The sequence below is a fragment of the Pagrus pagrus genome (assembly GCF_965226575.1).
Source record: "Pagrus pagrus genome assembly, chromosome: 1".
Taxonomy (NCBI): Eukaryota; Metazoa; Chordata; class Actinopteri; order Spariformes; family Sparidae; genus Pagrus; species Pagrus pagrus.
In genome coordinates this window covers 21,405,805-21,422,363 of record NC_140185.1, presented here as the reverse complement: position 1 = coordinate 21,422,363, position 16,559 = coordinate 21,405,805, and the positions used below count along the sequence as shown (strand labels likewise).

The 16,559-nt window shown below is 37.6% G+C and overlaps 1 protein-coding gene across 2 annotated transcripts in view; it reads left to right on the top strand.

Annotated features, from left to right (window-relative positions):
• The first annotated feature begins 6,735 nt into the window (after positions 1-6,735).
• Positions 6,736-16,559, top strand: part of apba2b (amyloid beta (A4) precursor protein-binding, family A, member 2b) — a 70,465-nt gene continuing 60,641 nt past the window's right edge. Inside the window, exons 1-2 of one of the 2 annotated variants that reach the window (XM_084353288.1) lie at positions 6,736-6,853; positions 7,256-7,435. The gene's annotated coding sequence lies outside the window, so the exon portion shown is untranslated. Of the gene's footprint in view, positions 7,436-16,559 lie in introns of both variants that reach the window. The other variant, XM_084353289.1, reaches the window with a different exon arrangement.

The following is a 16,559-nucleotide window of genomic DNA, read 5'->3' as shown; positions in this document are numbered from 1 at the left end:
GAATGTGATTACTGTTAACATCTAGAATGAAAGCCTTGAAGAGCTTGCCACCATATATTTGCTCTTTATTAAACTAGTCAGAGTCACTATTCAACACGTTCTAGTGATTGAATAAAGTTCCCAGGGTAAACACTAAATATGGGGAAACTCTTCAGTTTCAGTGCTCCATACACTTGGAACATTTTATAACTTACATTTAACCTTGATACAGTTATACCTACAGGTCAGTTTAAGACTTTGATTTCAAACTACTCAGCATTTGAATGTGACTGTTTTTAACTATGTGCTCTCCTGTATGGTTGTCTGCCATTTATCTTGTATGCACCTCAGTTTTATTTGTGTCTTGTCATGTTCGTTTGCTTGCAGTTTCTTATCATTTTCAGCACTTTATTCCTGTTTTATTTGTATTCTGTCATATTGCTTCTTATCTGTTATCATTTTTATGTACCCACTCTGTTTACTCGCTCTGTGATTCTGTTTGTTGTTTCTGTAACATAATAAAGTCATTGTGATCCATTCTGGGTGATACAGCTGGAAACAGTTGATGAATGTGATTAACCTCAAGAATGAAACAAAATAGTGGCATGCTTGTCACTGTACTCAGTGTGAAAGAAAACCATCATATAGCTTATTAAGTAAAACAATAAAAATACCATCAGTCGTTGAGGTATATGCATTTGAGAACGGTTGCTCATTCTTTAACCTCATCAGTTGTGTCAGTGAGCACACATTTCTTCCAAAAGTCTTAAATATTTAAAATGAAGATTTAACAATTATAATATTCAACCTATTTATTTATATAAGTAACAGTAGTTGGTTGAATAAATAAAGACATAAAAAATGCAATAAACATTGGTTCTGTTGAATATAACGACACAGTCATGAAATGTGCCTTTCACGCCTAGAATACAGTAGCCAACCGATAAAACTTGTTGTAAACGGGTTAGTTTTCAGCCTTGGCAGCTCTCTATAATAAGTCGTACGAGCACAGCGGCTTGCGGGCAGGCTATTTGTTGACTCACACTTCCTTCACTGTTTGGTTGGGGGCGGGACTAGGGGGAAACAAATCTCCAGGGGGAAACGATACTCGATGCAATATCAGCTTGGAAAGTACCGATGTGATTAGCCAGATTGTAAATCTTAAATATTTAGAGTTTGCGAGCAGTGCCGAACAGCATGTTCTGAACGGGCACTGCGGCAGTTTTATAAAACAACCAAAGGCCCTGCTTTGTTTCATACATTGATCAAGAATGATCAATGAATGTTCACTGTGCTTGCAGGAGCCTGCATGTAACTCACAAGCAACAAACTCCCATGTATCCAAGAACACAGTCAGAAATAAATTATGTAACATTAGACAGACTTTTCTTGTAGATTAGTCATAGAAAATGAGAACCAAGTTCTCCTTGTGTGCTAAACCAGCAAACAAGTTGTAGCATGACATGTTTGACCCGGCACGTACAGTGCTGTACAGTAACACAAAGAAAAGCAACAGTTCCACGTTCTGTCCTGTATAAGAAATAAGGGAAACATATCTTTTCATGTAAACTCTGTTATATTATCATCTGAACAATCACTGGGCAATATGATAAAAACCAACATATGACATTATCAGTGCATCATCAGTTCATTTTTTTTTTTTTTACATCATGCCTTTCTCTCAAAGGATGTTTTGCACAGTTTCCGTTCACTTTTTTAGTTTCTGGGATATTACTGCGGATGTTTTTTTGTTTTTTCATACACTCTATTATTCTCCTCTTTGAGGCTGAAGCTGCACCAGCAACTATTTCCAGGACCAGATCCAGAGGTGGAGCACAGCACAACTTGCCAGTACAAAACTTGTCAGTACAAAAAAGAAACTAAAACTAAGGTTTCTAATTATAAACAAGTGTGTCACTGTCTTTTCTTAAATGTGCAGTTGCACAACTTGAGAATATCTTCAGTATGTTTGCTGACATTTCAGATTTCACACTGGAGTTTCCATAATTTGGCAATATTAATACATGCATTGTTTCAGGACAGAATATAAGGAGACTCAGATCAGAGGAGTCCTCACTTACAGTATAAGATACTCTACGTTCGATCTGTTAAGACTCTAAACTCTGCAGGAACAGCAAAGTAAGTTTGAAATGTAATTTGGTAATATGACCTGAAACATATGAGGGCAAGTTTGTACCATTTTGGATTTTTGAATGATGAAATATTTGATTGTTTTTGTTTTCTCTTTAGACATCTTCAGACATGAAGTTGCTTCTTGCAGCAATTGTTCTGTTTCTAATTGTGGAAACCAATGCACAGTGGTACAAGTTTCCTGGTCAAGCTGTTCAAGGTTAGAAACATCTTCACAAGAACAATGTGAATAATTGTAATGTTATATATCCAGGATTATGTGGAGAATTACCTGATTTTTTATCTTTTTTTTATTTTGTAATTTTCTCTTTAATTTAACAAAATAATGTCTGCTGTCCTTCTGATCAGGAAGTCGTGATATGTCGCGAGCATACAGGGATATGAGGGAGGCCAACTGGAAAAACTCAGACAAGTACTTCCATGCCAGAGGAAACTATGATGCTGCCCGGAGAGGAGCAGGGGGCAGGTGGGCTGCTGAGGTTATCAGGTGAGGAAAAATCAGTTTTAGTCTTTTTTTTCCCTTAGCTCAGTGTGGAGTACTTCTTCAACTCTTTAGTTATTTTCATTTACACGTTTCCACTAACTATATCGAAAAATTTCCTATCTGTTGTAACTTCTATGCTGATGACAACCAGAGATGTCATTTGACCACAATAACATTTCATGATAAAGAAATCTGCAGTTCTACCTTGATGAGGCTCAATGTTAAAACCTCCTTAGTGAAATAAAGATATTTTATCCATTACACCACTTTGAAGTTAAGCTTTGAAAAGCCCTTGTGTTGTTTTCTGCTTGAACTGATATTCACTGTCTATTCTACCATTTCAGTAATGGCAGAGCAGCATACCATTTGATAAAGGATCGTGATCGTGCAGAGATCGCAAGAGATCAGGAGGCAAACCGGTGGGGGCGCAACGGAGGGAATCCCAACCGCTACAGGCCACGAGGACTTCCTCGAAGATACTAGTATGAAGGCTAGTCTAGTGTCGGAGTCACTGACCATACAGTTTTAGGGAAATTCCTCTCATAATCATGTATTTTTCCAGTATAATCATGCTTTTGCTAGAATAGATGTGTCTTATATAGCCACCATGATATTTCTGTTGAAGTTTTTTGGAATGTAACTACAAGTAAACTCATGAAAAAAGACTTTGGCCTTTCCTGCAGCTCAAGCACCATTTCTCAGATCAACATAAAATACTCATTAAAGTGTTTTCATGATGATGATTGGTGGGTTTTTGGTTTTTTTTAAGTATCTATAATGGTTAAACAAAATGCTCATCACTTACTTATCAGAGCTCATGTGTGGAAAAGCAAAAATCCACAAATAAGAATAAATTGTTTGCAGTGAGCCACGTTGTCTAGTAACTCAAAGATAAATAACATTTGTACAGTAAGAAAAATGATTAGATATTGATGAATTTACTAATGAATCATCTGCCTCTTTTCAAATGTTTAGCAAAATGTTTGATGGTTAAAGACATGAAATTCAGGTCTTATGTCATTCTGTCCTGTGTAAGAAATAAGGAAAACATTAAGAATCACGTGAAACATCATATCTTTTCATGTAAACATTACCAGGCCTATATTATCATCTGAACAATCACACTGTGCAAATGATATCACAAAGAAATGCATACACAAGACATCATCACATAATCTTTCCTGATCTCTCAAATGATGTTTTCCACATTTTTCTGTCTTCAACAGCTCATTGCTTTTGTTTTTTTTCACTCTGTTATTCTCCTCTTCTTGGCTGCACCAGCATCAGCAATGCTTTGCAGTACCAGGTCCAGAGGTAGAGCACAGCACAAATTGTCATTACACAACAAAAAGAAAAAAAATAAAGCTATTGACTATACAGTTTGAAGGAAATTGCTGTTATAATTTTGTGTTTTTCCAATATGGATTTATGCTTTTGCAAGAATAGATGTGTCTTATATATCCACTATGATGTTACTGTTATAGTTGTTAGTAAACCAAATACAAGTAAACTCATTATAACAGAACTGTGGCCTGGAAGTGGGTTGAAACCTCTTCCTGTGCTTTGTCTGTTGGGTCCAACAGCTATCTATGAAACAGCTATGAAATCAGTTCATTACAATCATTTGTTTTATTATTGTGCACAGATTAATACATTTTTTAATATGCCCATATCAGAAACAGTCCCTGACACAGCCAAAACTTGGAAATTTCCCCCAAATAACTTTCAGAGGTAAAAGAGATCCCCTTGGAGAGCATTAAGATATAATTGATAATATAATAAATAATAAAATGTCACACTCCAACATGGGTTATTTGCAATATTCCCAGACAAGAAAGTTGCTAAATGGAACAAACATAATGCAGCAGTGACAAAAACAACAAAATCATTCACGATTAATAAAAAATAAAATGGAACATAATTGGCAATGACATTGTTTTCTAGTAACACTCTGTTTATAGATATGTTATAGGTTTGGACATAATGGCTTCATGTTGTTCACTGTGTCATAAAATATGCAGCTATCCGTTTAATTTGAATTTCTGCAATTCAAAAGAATTGAAGTTACACATTGTTTTGAAAATGTAAAATGAGAGAAAAAAATGTTGCCTCGCAGAAGGATTAAGTCTGCTTCTCTGGGGCATTAGTGGATTTATTGTGTCAGATTTCAGTCCTATCCATCTGTGATTGTATGCTTGGTGATTCATTCAGCTGTAATGTTGATACATGGCCACTCAGTGGCAGTGCTGGACTCCACATCACATCCGAGGCTGAAGCTCTTTCAAAGGAAATCTTCCTTCATCTCAGCATGGACAACATAATAAAGCACAAGGCTGATCCATGGTTGATACAACTGGCAACAAAGTTAATGAATGTGATTACTGTTAATGTCTAGAATGAAAGCCTTGAAGAGCTTGCCACCATATATCAGCTCTTTATTAAACTAGTCAGAGTCACTATTCAACACGCTCTAGTGATTGAATAAAGTTCCCAGGGTAAACACTAAATATGGGAAAACTCTTCAGTTTCAGTGCTCCATACACTTGGAACATTTTATAACGTACATTTAACCTTGATACAGTTATACCTACAGGTCAGTTTAAGACTTTGATTTCAAACTACTCAGCATTTGAATGTAACTGTTTTTAACTACGTGCTCTCCTGTATGGTTGTCTGCCATTTATCTTGTATGCACCTCAGTTTTATTTGTGTCTTGTCATGTTCGTTTGCTTGCAGTTTCTTATCATTTTCAGGACTTTTTTCCCCATTTTATTTGTATTCTGTCATATTGCCTCTTATCTGTTATCATTTTTATGTACCCACTCTGTTTACTCGCTCTGTGATTCTGTTCGTTGTTTCTGTTTGTTATCACATTTTTGCATCCATTCTGTTTTTTTATATATATTTGTGCTCTCGACATCATTGAAAATGGTGCCCTCAATGATTTTTCGAGATTTGAATAAAGGTTGAATGAATGAATGAATGAAACAAAATAGCGACATCTGTTTCTTTCCAGAAACAGGGCTGTTGTTAGTCTGGATAAGCCACAAAGAATGAAAAGTTTTATTGGAAACTACTTTCTTCAGAAGAAACAAAGCCTAAGACAAATTGTTTTACCATGTTGCATTTTAAAATGTAATATAAGGTCCATTCACCTCTATTGTTTTGGGGAGAACAAACAAATGTGAGCTGGCTATTTTAAAAACCAGCTGCATAGATAATACAAGAGGCGTGAATATGTTTTATTATGTGTGTCATTTTTGTAAACCCACCAACTTCCTACAGATCATTTTAAAAAACTTGGTACTGACAAGACATTTTCACATTCCCCGCACACGCCTGTCTTATTGATTATTCTGATTGATTAGAATTCTTCTCAGTGCTGAGCTATGCTGGGAATATCATGAAGTCACCAAACTCAACCTACCCGCAAGGATGACAAATTCACTTCACAGTTATAATTCCCAGGAATAATGATTATGTCAGTCAAGTTTGCACCGCATATTTGACCATTAAGAGCTGCTCTTATCAGGGAAATAAGTAAAAACACCTGTGATGGGTGGAACATGGCTGATTTATTCTTCTAAAAGAAAAAAACATCTTTGAACCCATTTTACAAGTAAGGCTACGATAGCAAGAGGCATATCAAAGTTTCAACGCATTTCTTGCTTTTAGCTTTTCCTTTGTTTTGTACAATTTCATTAAATACAGCAATAAAGCATTTATTATTTCTCTTGTGCCATAGAAGCTTGAAGATGAGGTGAGTTTGGTAAAAAAAAAAAAATGATATAACTCGAACGTTTTTTTAGCTAACGTTAATTTACTTTGTTAGCTTGCTTGCGTTATTCCTCCAGTTAGATAGCTAACGTCTATGCAGCATCAAACAATTAACGCAAATAAAACCAAATTAGCTTTTTTTATATGGTTTTAATGTTAATTAATAGTGTCAATTTAGTGCACCAAAAACAGAAAGTACAATAAAGATTTTTTTTTTTTTAAATACTAATGAATTAAATACAGTTGAGACAACAACATACATTTAGCCAGGTTAGGCGAGTCACTTCCGGCTGCCATCTTTGTTTTCTGTGCAAACGTCGGCAACCGTTTGGTTTTAATCGTTGCAACATAATATTACAATTACTTGTTAAAAAAAAAAAAATAGTGGTTCAGCAGAAGGAAGTTTTCTCATTCATGTGTCAGACTTCGGGAATGATGTTGTGAGTTTTAGTAAAACGACAGGTAACACTTTAGTGAGGTACACAAAACTTCGGCTTTGATGTAACGTTTTTGGCTAACGTCAGTTTACTTTGTTAGCTAGCTTAGCTGATGTAGCCTCAACCATTTGTTGGCTAACGCCTATGCAGCATTTAACATTTAACACACCTTAAACCAAACGTAGCTCTTATATGGCTGAATGGTTTAAATGTTAAATATAAAGTACAAATACGTGATTAAAAAAAAACAACAACCCTGTCCTATAACTTTAGCTAGCCATGTAACATGTTTGGTTGTTGGATATTTGATTCTAATAGCTATATTTTTCATATGTTATAATGAAAGTGGTAACGAACGACAAAGAGTAACGGATTACTCTTTGTCTAAGTAGCGGATCGGGTGGGGTGGCTGTCTCTCGTATTCAAGGGCCAGACAACTGCAGTGGGCTCGTCTGATTTTATGCTCGTTCCGGGGCGCCGCTGTCAGGCTCTGCTCTCCGTACGCTTTCCGTCGGTGAAACACACACTGAGTGATGCGCGACCAGCCAGCACCATCCCTCTCAGATCCGAAAAGGAGGTGACTTGATCGGCGTATGACATTCTCCAGGTAAGGCGCAGTTTTTTGTTAAAATGTCAGACAGTTTGTCATCATCGGTAATAATCCATGTGTCAACGAGGCTGTAGTAGTCTCCCTCCGAGGCATCCGGAGGAGCTGTGGACGGATGCTGATCCGCTCTGCCTGTGGATTTGTCCTCAGCATCAGTGTTAACAACGGGCGGTGAGCTTTGACCGAAAACGTCTCTTGCTTTATAAGTCTGGCGTGTAATTGTGAGATGTATGTGTTTCTGGGCAACTCGGTTAAAAGATGTAAGGTGCTTTGAAGTACGATCACACCTAATGCTAAATTTTTTAGGTGATTCATCCATGCGCAGGCTCGTCTACGCCTAAAACAATCGATTGTAGTTATATTGCTATAGGCCTTTAGTGTCTCATGAGATGCGGAAGGTCATTAATTTTTAGATGTCCTTAATGGTCCAATTCCTTTCCTGCATCGTTTTAGTAAACGGCACCTCGGGCATGTGCAGCCTGCTCTGAGTTCTCTTTGTAGAAATGTCTCATTCACCCCTGATATCAACTCATTTCCTTTAATATACATCCTATTACCCCCATACTTGTTTGACATTATAGTGATATCCAGATGAATTCCTCCCATCCATAGTGCCAGTCTCAAGATTGAAGTTGAAAACAGTGGTACAGGTTCACTACACTAGCCCCTGTCGAAAATACTGGCTTCAAGTTATTTACCAGCTAAACGTTTTATAAGGCTTGTAGGTGTCTTGAGGCTATATTTGGTGGAGGATGTGTGGATCCTTAAGTGCCTGTTGTGTGCCACCCCGTGCCAGTCCCCGGCCACAGGGGAGGGCAGTTGCTGACAGGCGTTGTGTCTGGCTGTTCATTGTTCAGAGGGAGCAGGGGACAGGCTCAAAGGGTCTGTTCTGCATCATACACTGTTTTGTCCTTAGCGTCTGTCCTCATCCAGTCATGCAGAATGCATTTCATTAGCTATTGTCCACTTATATGTTATCTCTGGGCTGTTTGATGTTTACAGTTCAAGTCTTGTTTTGTTGGTTTCTCTCACAGCAACAATGTTGTCCCTAAAGTTAATGCTGTTTCATAAGGTTAATAACAGCGGTGTCAACCAGTAAGATTTAAGTAAGACTTCCGTTCAGTATTTGGCTACATTTCAAATGATAGACGTGATATAATCAGACTATGATCATTGGCACAATAGAACAGGAAAAAAGTCTCTTTCTTTTCCACTAAAATGAAATCAAAAGTAAATATTTGGATCCTAGTTTGCTAAGCTTGAAAAGACACGCTGCAGCCTCTTTTTTGAAACTCTGCACAAACAATGAAGCCAAACACAAAAGATAGAATCGCTCACATCCTAGCCTTGATAAATGATCTACGAATGTTAATTTATGTTCTGTAGCTAGTGAGTAGACAGCGATATTTAATTTTGTTTGACAACAAGAGTAAAGCTGACACAAAGGTTAACAGTTGGACAGAATAGAGATGGAAGACGGGACTTGTACAGTGGGGAGCAGACAACAGAGAGGCAGAACAATGGCTGTGTCACAGCTGAGGATGACCAGTGCTATCGAGGATGAGGGCAGATAGAGGAGAGTAATGCATGGCTATTAGAAAAAGTGAAAGGCCCCTGGAGAGCCGTGATAGAAGCCTATAAGGCCTTGGAGGATGCGTCCAGCATGTTGAGTTGCTGCGATGCTGAAAGTGGGGATGCTTAGTTTTCATCTCCTCCCTCTCTTTCCAGCGTTTCCTCTCGGTCTGTCCTCACTTCCTCTGCACCGTCCTCCTGTGCTTGTCTCCTTCACGCCCCTGCTTTGTATCCTGTACCCTGGGATAGTTTTCTGTTTAGCACCTGCACTGAAGGACAAACACCCTCCCTGCAGCCTGCTGGGATTTTATTCTAGCTGCAGCCAGAGGATACTAAATTGGACTCTGGGGAAGGAAACAGAATGGAGCAACACCTCCATCTGTGCAGCACAAATTATGAAAAATACTATTTGGAAATCTGTTATTAAACCATTAGCCTATCAGGGCAGTTGATCTAAATACACTTGTTACTAGGGTCAGCTAAACAAAAATATTATTTTAGAGTCGTGGACAGGAGTGCCACAGGGAAATCAGTTAACCATTATATAATATAATGTGTTATATCTTCTTAAAAGCTTTGCTTTGTAAGCTATGGATTTCACATACAGCGCCAACACTTACATTCTCTACTCTGTTCATAACATTGGTGTAGGCGGAGGTTTGATAACATACTATCATGTCCTTAGGCAAAAACAAAAGATTCCAAGATAATTAAACACATAAATAAGGCTACAGGGTGGGTGTTGATTTTTTCATGTGGCATAAAAATGTTAGAAAAGGCAAAAAAGGAAATTGAAACAATGATTGATGATGAGGCTTTTGCTAGATAAGTAGTGCTGCAGTGTTGTTCCAGACAACTGTATTGCTGTAGAAAAGTGTGAACAATTAGAGCGAGCAAATTTATTTTCAACACAGGATTTAGCATGTAGAGGACAAGCTGTGAACCGAACTGTTGCTGTGTGGTAACTAGCAGAGAGAGATATGCTGACAAATTACAGATGAAGGGTTTACCTGTGAAGTTACAAATTACTTCTCAAAACAAAGAAAATGACCGCCATGTGCTGAACTTTGGTTATGCTGTTTTGATTATGGGATGCTTTAGGGCTGCATCTGATTGATATTTTTTATTGATTAAATGTTAATAATTATAATATCTTGGTTTTATGTAGTGCCATTCAGGAGACCCAAGAACACTTTACATTAAGGAGGGCACAAAAAAATAAAAAAGACTCTATTTCCCAGAGCTCAAGGAGTTATTGTTTAAATTACTTTTTTTAATCTGACGAGGACTCAAATACCCAAAGATGTTCAATTACAATGATAAAAAAGAAGTAGCGAATCCTGACAGACATTTTAGATGCTGAAACCTGCAATTTTTGTCTGTGTTTTTAATATATTACTTAAATGATTTTAGAATTACCAAAATTCTTGTCCATTAATATTCTGTCCTCCATTAATTGATTGATTGTTAGATGGACTGTTAGATTCAGCATCCACAAACATGGTCAACTGTCTGTAAGGTGGAAATTAGAGCATCAAGGCTTAAAATAATGATGACATCAGGCAGCATTTTTTTTGCAGATGGTTTGCGTGCCAGCAGACTTATTCATTACTTTACTTGCAATATTACATCTAGCTTGTTTTTATGTGAATGTAGTGTGTGATGCTGTGGCTCACCAGTAAGATCACCATGGATGCTGTCATATTGTCCTACGAGTTGTTCCATTATTCACCATCTGTGGAGGATTTATCTCCAGATGACATCATCACTACAGTCTCTTCGCAGCTCAGCTTCACAAACCAACAATGAGCTGTGCAATATTATGTAAATCAGATACATATGAATCACACCATGAATTTTCACTTATTATATTATTATAATGTTTTGACTTAGTCGTCATGAGTCTGGTTCAGGTCCTTCTAGTACAAAGCCCTACTATTTCCATACAGGATTCTTTCCTGAAATCAAACTTATTATTGATAGGATTCAGATGCAGATAAAAACATTTTCCACTCTTACTTAATATCAAATTAAGAGGATTTATGCAGCCTTGGCAGATTTATATGCTCTTTGAGGGCCATGTAGTTTTATTTTGCAGTCAGCCATATCAAGCTTAATTTAAAATAAAAACCTAGGCAAAAACTTTGTGGCAGCCAGCTAGAGTGGTCAATAGCGCGAGAGAATTTAGAGCTGACAGAAGCAACTCTACATGTGCTGATTGAAAATCCTTTCTATCCCTACTGGTTGTGTTTCATAAGGTTATTTGAAATAGCACTGCAACCTAATATATCTACAGAGCTCATGTACTTAACTTCAACTCATTGTCTTCCACTGCACTGCTTTGATGGCTGTTCTGTTTGCCCAGTAAGGACTTTAATCTTCTGGTTTTTAGCTTGCCAGCAGCTGTTTTGTGTTTCCTTTTCCTCAGGGTTTATAGACTAATCACAATTAACTGTTCGTCACTAGACAAAATGGTTTTCTGGTTCACATGTGAGCTTGATTATAGCATCAAAACTTAGTCAGAGTTGCAAGGATAACTGGTGATGACTCACCATCACATATCAGATGATGATGATGCTGCTGCTTAGAGGAAATATCCACATTACATATTCAGTTTGACCTTTCATATTCAAATTTGTATCCAGTGATCATGGCACGATATATGAGTGTTATATCAGATTGTAATTTGATATAGCATTTGGCTTTTTAAACTTGTGCTTTTTCAGAAATGTCTGATCCAGGACATAATTTGCCACATCATAACCATACAAAATGCCAGGCTGTACAACTTTAACCGTCAGTTGTCTCTAAGTAAAACATGAATATCCTGAAGGAGTTAGCCCTTGTTGTCCAGCTCTTGACTTTGTTCTAGTATCACACACATGAATATGACAGCCATATCAGTGTTACTCAAGCTGTTTTGACAGCACTGTCTCATTCGATTTCAGTTTTTGCTTGAAAGTGTGATCTGTGATTCTGCCTCTGTCATGGTTGTTTTTTTAAACCCTCACTAGACCTCTTTGATTTGGAGACAAAGCTATCTCCTATAGCTTTCATCCAGTGGATACAATCAATCTGAAGTGGCCTGATCGGTCTTTGAGAGGCCAAATATTATTCTTGCTGAAGTGTTGACTTATGTCTTAAGTGTATTACATGTTACTGTTGCTATTTACTAACAGGTAAAGATAACATGCTGAAATCCAGGTCACACTATGCGTCATTCATGGTTTAGGGGCACTATTTTGGCATTTCTTGTTTCAGTGTTTGTGACAGGTGTTAAAATGTGTGCCAGTCTTTGAACTGTTTGGTTTCGTCTCTGAAGCTCTGTTATGGTTCAATAGGTGTACAGATAGCATGCAGAGTCACTTTTAATGTATTTTCTATTCAAAGTTAAAGGAAAGAGAAAGAAAATCACCCCTGTGCCAGTGATACAGCAGCAAGCAAAGTTCTACAGCTGTCTTCACTGTGACTTGTTGTGTTTTCTTTCAGCATTCCCTTCACATTGTCAATAACACTTCTCGGTCCTATTTCTATGGCCTTGCTTTAAAATCAATTATGGTTTGAGAAGTCAGTCTCCAGAATGCATCAAACACTTGTCTTTGCTCCCTTGACATTCTTCAACACATCAATGACCCGCACCTTCAAGGAATCGATATTGAAGCAGCGACTAGTTGAGGCATGAAGAAGGTTTGTTAGCGATGTCGCAGGCCAGCTGGATGTGTCGTTTACTCTTTCTTTGGTGTTCAAAAGGACACCGCTGAGTCAAATGTGAAGGCCAAGTCCACATTGTCTCAAGCCTAATGGTCTCAAAATACAAAGGTAGGATGTACAAAATCTCCTTTGACTGTCCTGCCACTAGAGAAACATGATATTATCCTTCCTGCTGCTTTTAATGACCATTACTTCCATGTATGCAGTTATATAATCAAAACTGTACTGGTCTTTATAGGTGTTTTTATTTTTTTGACTGCTTCTGTTTGTCTTTGTCCATTTAGCTAAGATTCATGTTTTGTATCTTTTTGTGCATAATTTTCTCAAAACAATTATGCACAAAATCCTTATCCTCTTGTCCCTCTATGCTAATCACAAAAACAGAAATTAATAGTGCTCTATTTGATCATCTTATAAAGATTATGCTGAAGCCTGATATCCTGTTTAAAAACATATTAAACTCAAACTCACCACAGATGCATCTCTACTGATAATAAATGCAGTAACTTTTTGCTGCCCTCCATCTGCAGCTATTATCAGGTATTGTTTTAACACAAAATGAATTTTTATTTTTTCGGACCTGGCTTGTGGTCTGAACCAGTGGATATTGGTCCACTTCTTTCCATGATCTGGTTTTGTATGATGATAAAATACATCTTGATTATATTCATATTTGTAGATCATCAGGTTGTCCTATAATGTAACTTGCCGTGCTGAGCAGTGGCTTAAATCTTGATCTTTTTGTTGCTCTTTTCTATTTATGAATTGCGTTAATTATTCTGCATGTCATACAGTAACTTCAACAAGGTCACCTTTGAAGTAATACAACCAACACACATCTTCAAGGTTTCATCCTCCACTTTGCAGCCCCCATTTTACTTCTCCTGCAAACCAACAACAGTATATTTCTCCCTTTAGCGTGTCAATGTGGAAATATGGAACGGTACTTCATGGTACTACATGAAGGCCGTGCTCCTTTGTGCTATTCCTGAGTTAGATTTATGAATATTGAGCTTGTGAATTATATAGTTTAAAGTGCCGATTATTTTTCCCAAGTGCTGTGGTGTCCGTTAGAATCATTGAGGTGTGCGTACACATCATTTCACCTCTCTTTATGACATTAGCATGTAAATGAGTCCAAATCAGTTTCACACTCTGTGACTAAATCAGGTCACATTGGGAGGAAAGCAAGATGGCTAAGAAAGAAAGAAAGAAAGAGAGAAAGAACGAAAGAAGCCTTTCTCCCACAGTGCTTGGTGAAAGAGAAACCCATTCATAGCTGCATTAATCATGGGTGGCACTAAAGAATCGCTCTGAGGCGACACCCAGAGAAGCATTGAAACAGCCTTATTCGCTAACTGGATCTGTCTGAATGACACCAGTATGCTTTCCTTCACAGTTGTGTCTTCTGTGATCCAGCTCAGATGATTAAAGCATTTGATAGATGTACCTATATGGTGCAATTTGATTACGTTTGTATAAACTCTTCTCTAGTCTTAATATTTTTATTTGTATTGTTATTGAATAATAATCCTAACTTTATTTATGATGCACCTTTAAGAAACAGACAAAGCAAAAGAATGATACTCAGTAAGGCAATATACAGTAACTACAAAAGCTAACCAGTCAGGTAAAACAGAAACGAGACCAAATTAAGGAAAAGTTCAACAAGAAGATGAGGATGCAAAAAGCAAAACGTAAACTGTCAATGTAAATAAAAACAAATATAAAGACCAAATGCAGTGAAAAAGACAACATTACACAAAAGCAAAAAATACAAATAGAGGAATAAAGAATATGAGCAATAAAAGCAATACAAAAAAAAAAAAAAAAAGATGACATAAAAGCAAGTCTTTAAAGATGGGTTTTAAGCAGTGATAGATTTGATAGAAGTCACTGTTTCTGCCAGCCTTATCTCTAAGTCTGTCCAAAGCAGAGGGGCCCTGATGGCACAAACATGGTCACCTTTAGATTTAAGCCTCTACTTTGGAAAAGCCAGAAGTGCCCCATTTAAAGAGCCAAGGCTGTGAATTGGCTCAAATGTGGTCAACATTTCTGCTACCTAGCTTGAGGCCAGACCTTGATGAGCTTTAAAAGTGATCAGTTTAAACTTAAAATTAATTTTCAACCAAACATGGAGAGAATCCAGGATTGGGGTAATGTGATGTTGTCTGTTAAAAAGCAGTAAGAAGTGTGTTGCTGAAAGAATGGAAAGAATAGAGTTTGACTGACTAACCCTAACCCTGACTTTATTAACTTAATGTTCACAACCTGTAGCTATAATTAGATAATGACCTGAAGAATTCGATATGAAACGTTGATTAAATCTGCCACTGTCTATGGGACTATAATTATTCTAGAGAGTGGCGTTTCTTTTCTGATAACATCATCAGTGTTATTTTCTCAGACTGTAGTAAGCTCCTTCACAGAAAACATTATACAACTGTTTTCACAAGCTGACTAATACTCCCTGTGACAATTAAACTCACTGGCATGTGGAAAATTGCCCCTAAAAGAACTAGAAGAGATTATTTAGCTTCAGAGCTTAGCCTATATGTTAAGTATTTTATCAGTATGGAACTGGATCCAAAATGGAAGCCAACCCTAATATTGGAGCCATGGCTTCTGTGTTACAGGACAACAGAATGCATGAACATGAAAAATGTGAACTATAAATTTAGCTGCAAGCAGCAACCCAGGGCAGCAAGCCAAAGTGTCAGAGTCAACCAAAATAGATTGCTTAGAGGTACAATAAGGACATGCCAGAAGTGGAAGTACATGATCAGGAAGAGATGCATGTGTATGCACATTCAGGACAGACTGAGCAAGCTTGAGTCCTTTTGGTTACACCTTTACTGAGTTGGAGTCATTCTGTTGACGTTTTAATCAATCAGGTACTTAGTGTGTTTTCAAAGACGCAACACCGCATTTATTTGCCTCTTGTTCAGTAGTTTGGCTTTCTTAGAGTTCTCAGCATTATTTTGCAAACTTGTAGTATGGGTGTGTGTGTACAGGGCAAGCATATGGTAGACAGTCAACAACTGTCCCTTTGCACTCGGATCTTCCTCCAGAATTTCCCTCTTTATGTTGTAAGATTTTGAGATGCTGACTAAAGAGGAAGATGCAGGTATTCCATATGCATAGGATCTAAAATGAAAACCTGGAGTTTCAGTCAAACTAACCGTGGCATTCTTAGTTTTTAGTTATGCATGTGTGTGTGTGTGTTAGTGCTGGCGTGTGTATGTGTGTACCTTAAAATACCAATTTTACGAACCCTCCTGCTGCGTTGTGAGTCATAAGATGCCTCCTCTCCCTCGGTATGCTGTCACTTATGTCATTACTTAGGCTTAAGATGCATCCACCAAGCCAGCTCATCAGCTACTACATTTTTTTGAGGAGCAGCATGCTATTAGCATTTAGATGTCCAGAGAGCTTCACCTGCTGCTGTCATTGTTGGGCTGTGCAGACAAATTCACATCTGGTAAATGTCTTTTAGCGACAGTGAGAGATTGCTGCTATTCAAAGAAACATTTGTCGTCTATGGATGTAGAGGTAAATGTACTCCCCTATAAAATGCAGCATGCTGTTATTCAAGCATGACGAATGTAAATGAGGCTGAATCTTGAACTGCTTGGAGAACAAGCCTCTGGGCCGTTATTTCTATAGTCAGACGTGTTTGTTGATTGACAGCACAGATGATTGTTCATCATTTGTGTGATAAAGGTGATGGAGTGACCAGATGGCTGTTTTATCTGCAGTGTAAGACTTGCTCAGAGAGGAATGGGGGAAAGAGGAGACCTCACAGATAAAAAACATTTTATTCTATAACACTCTTTTAGCA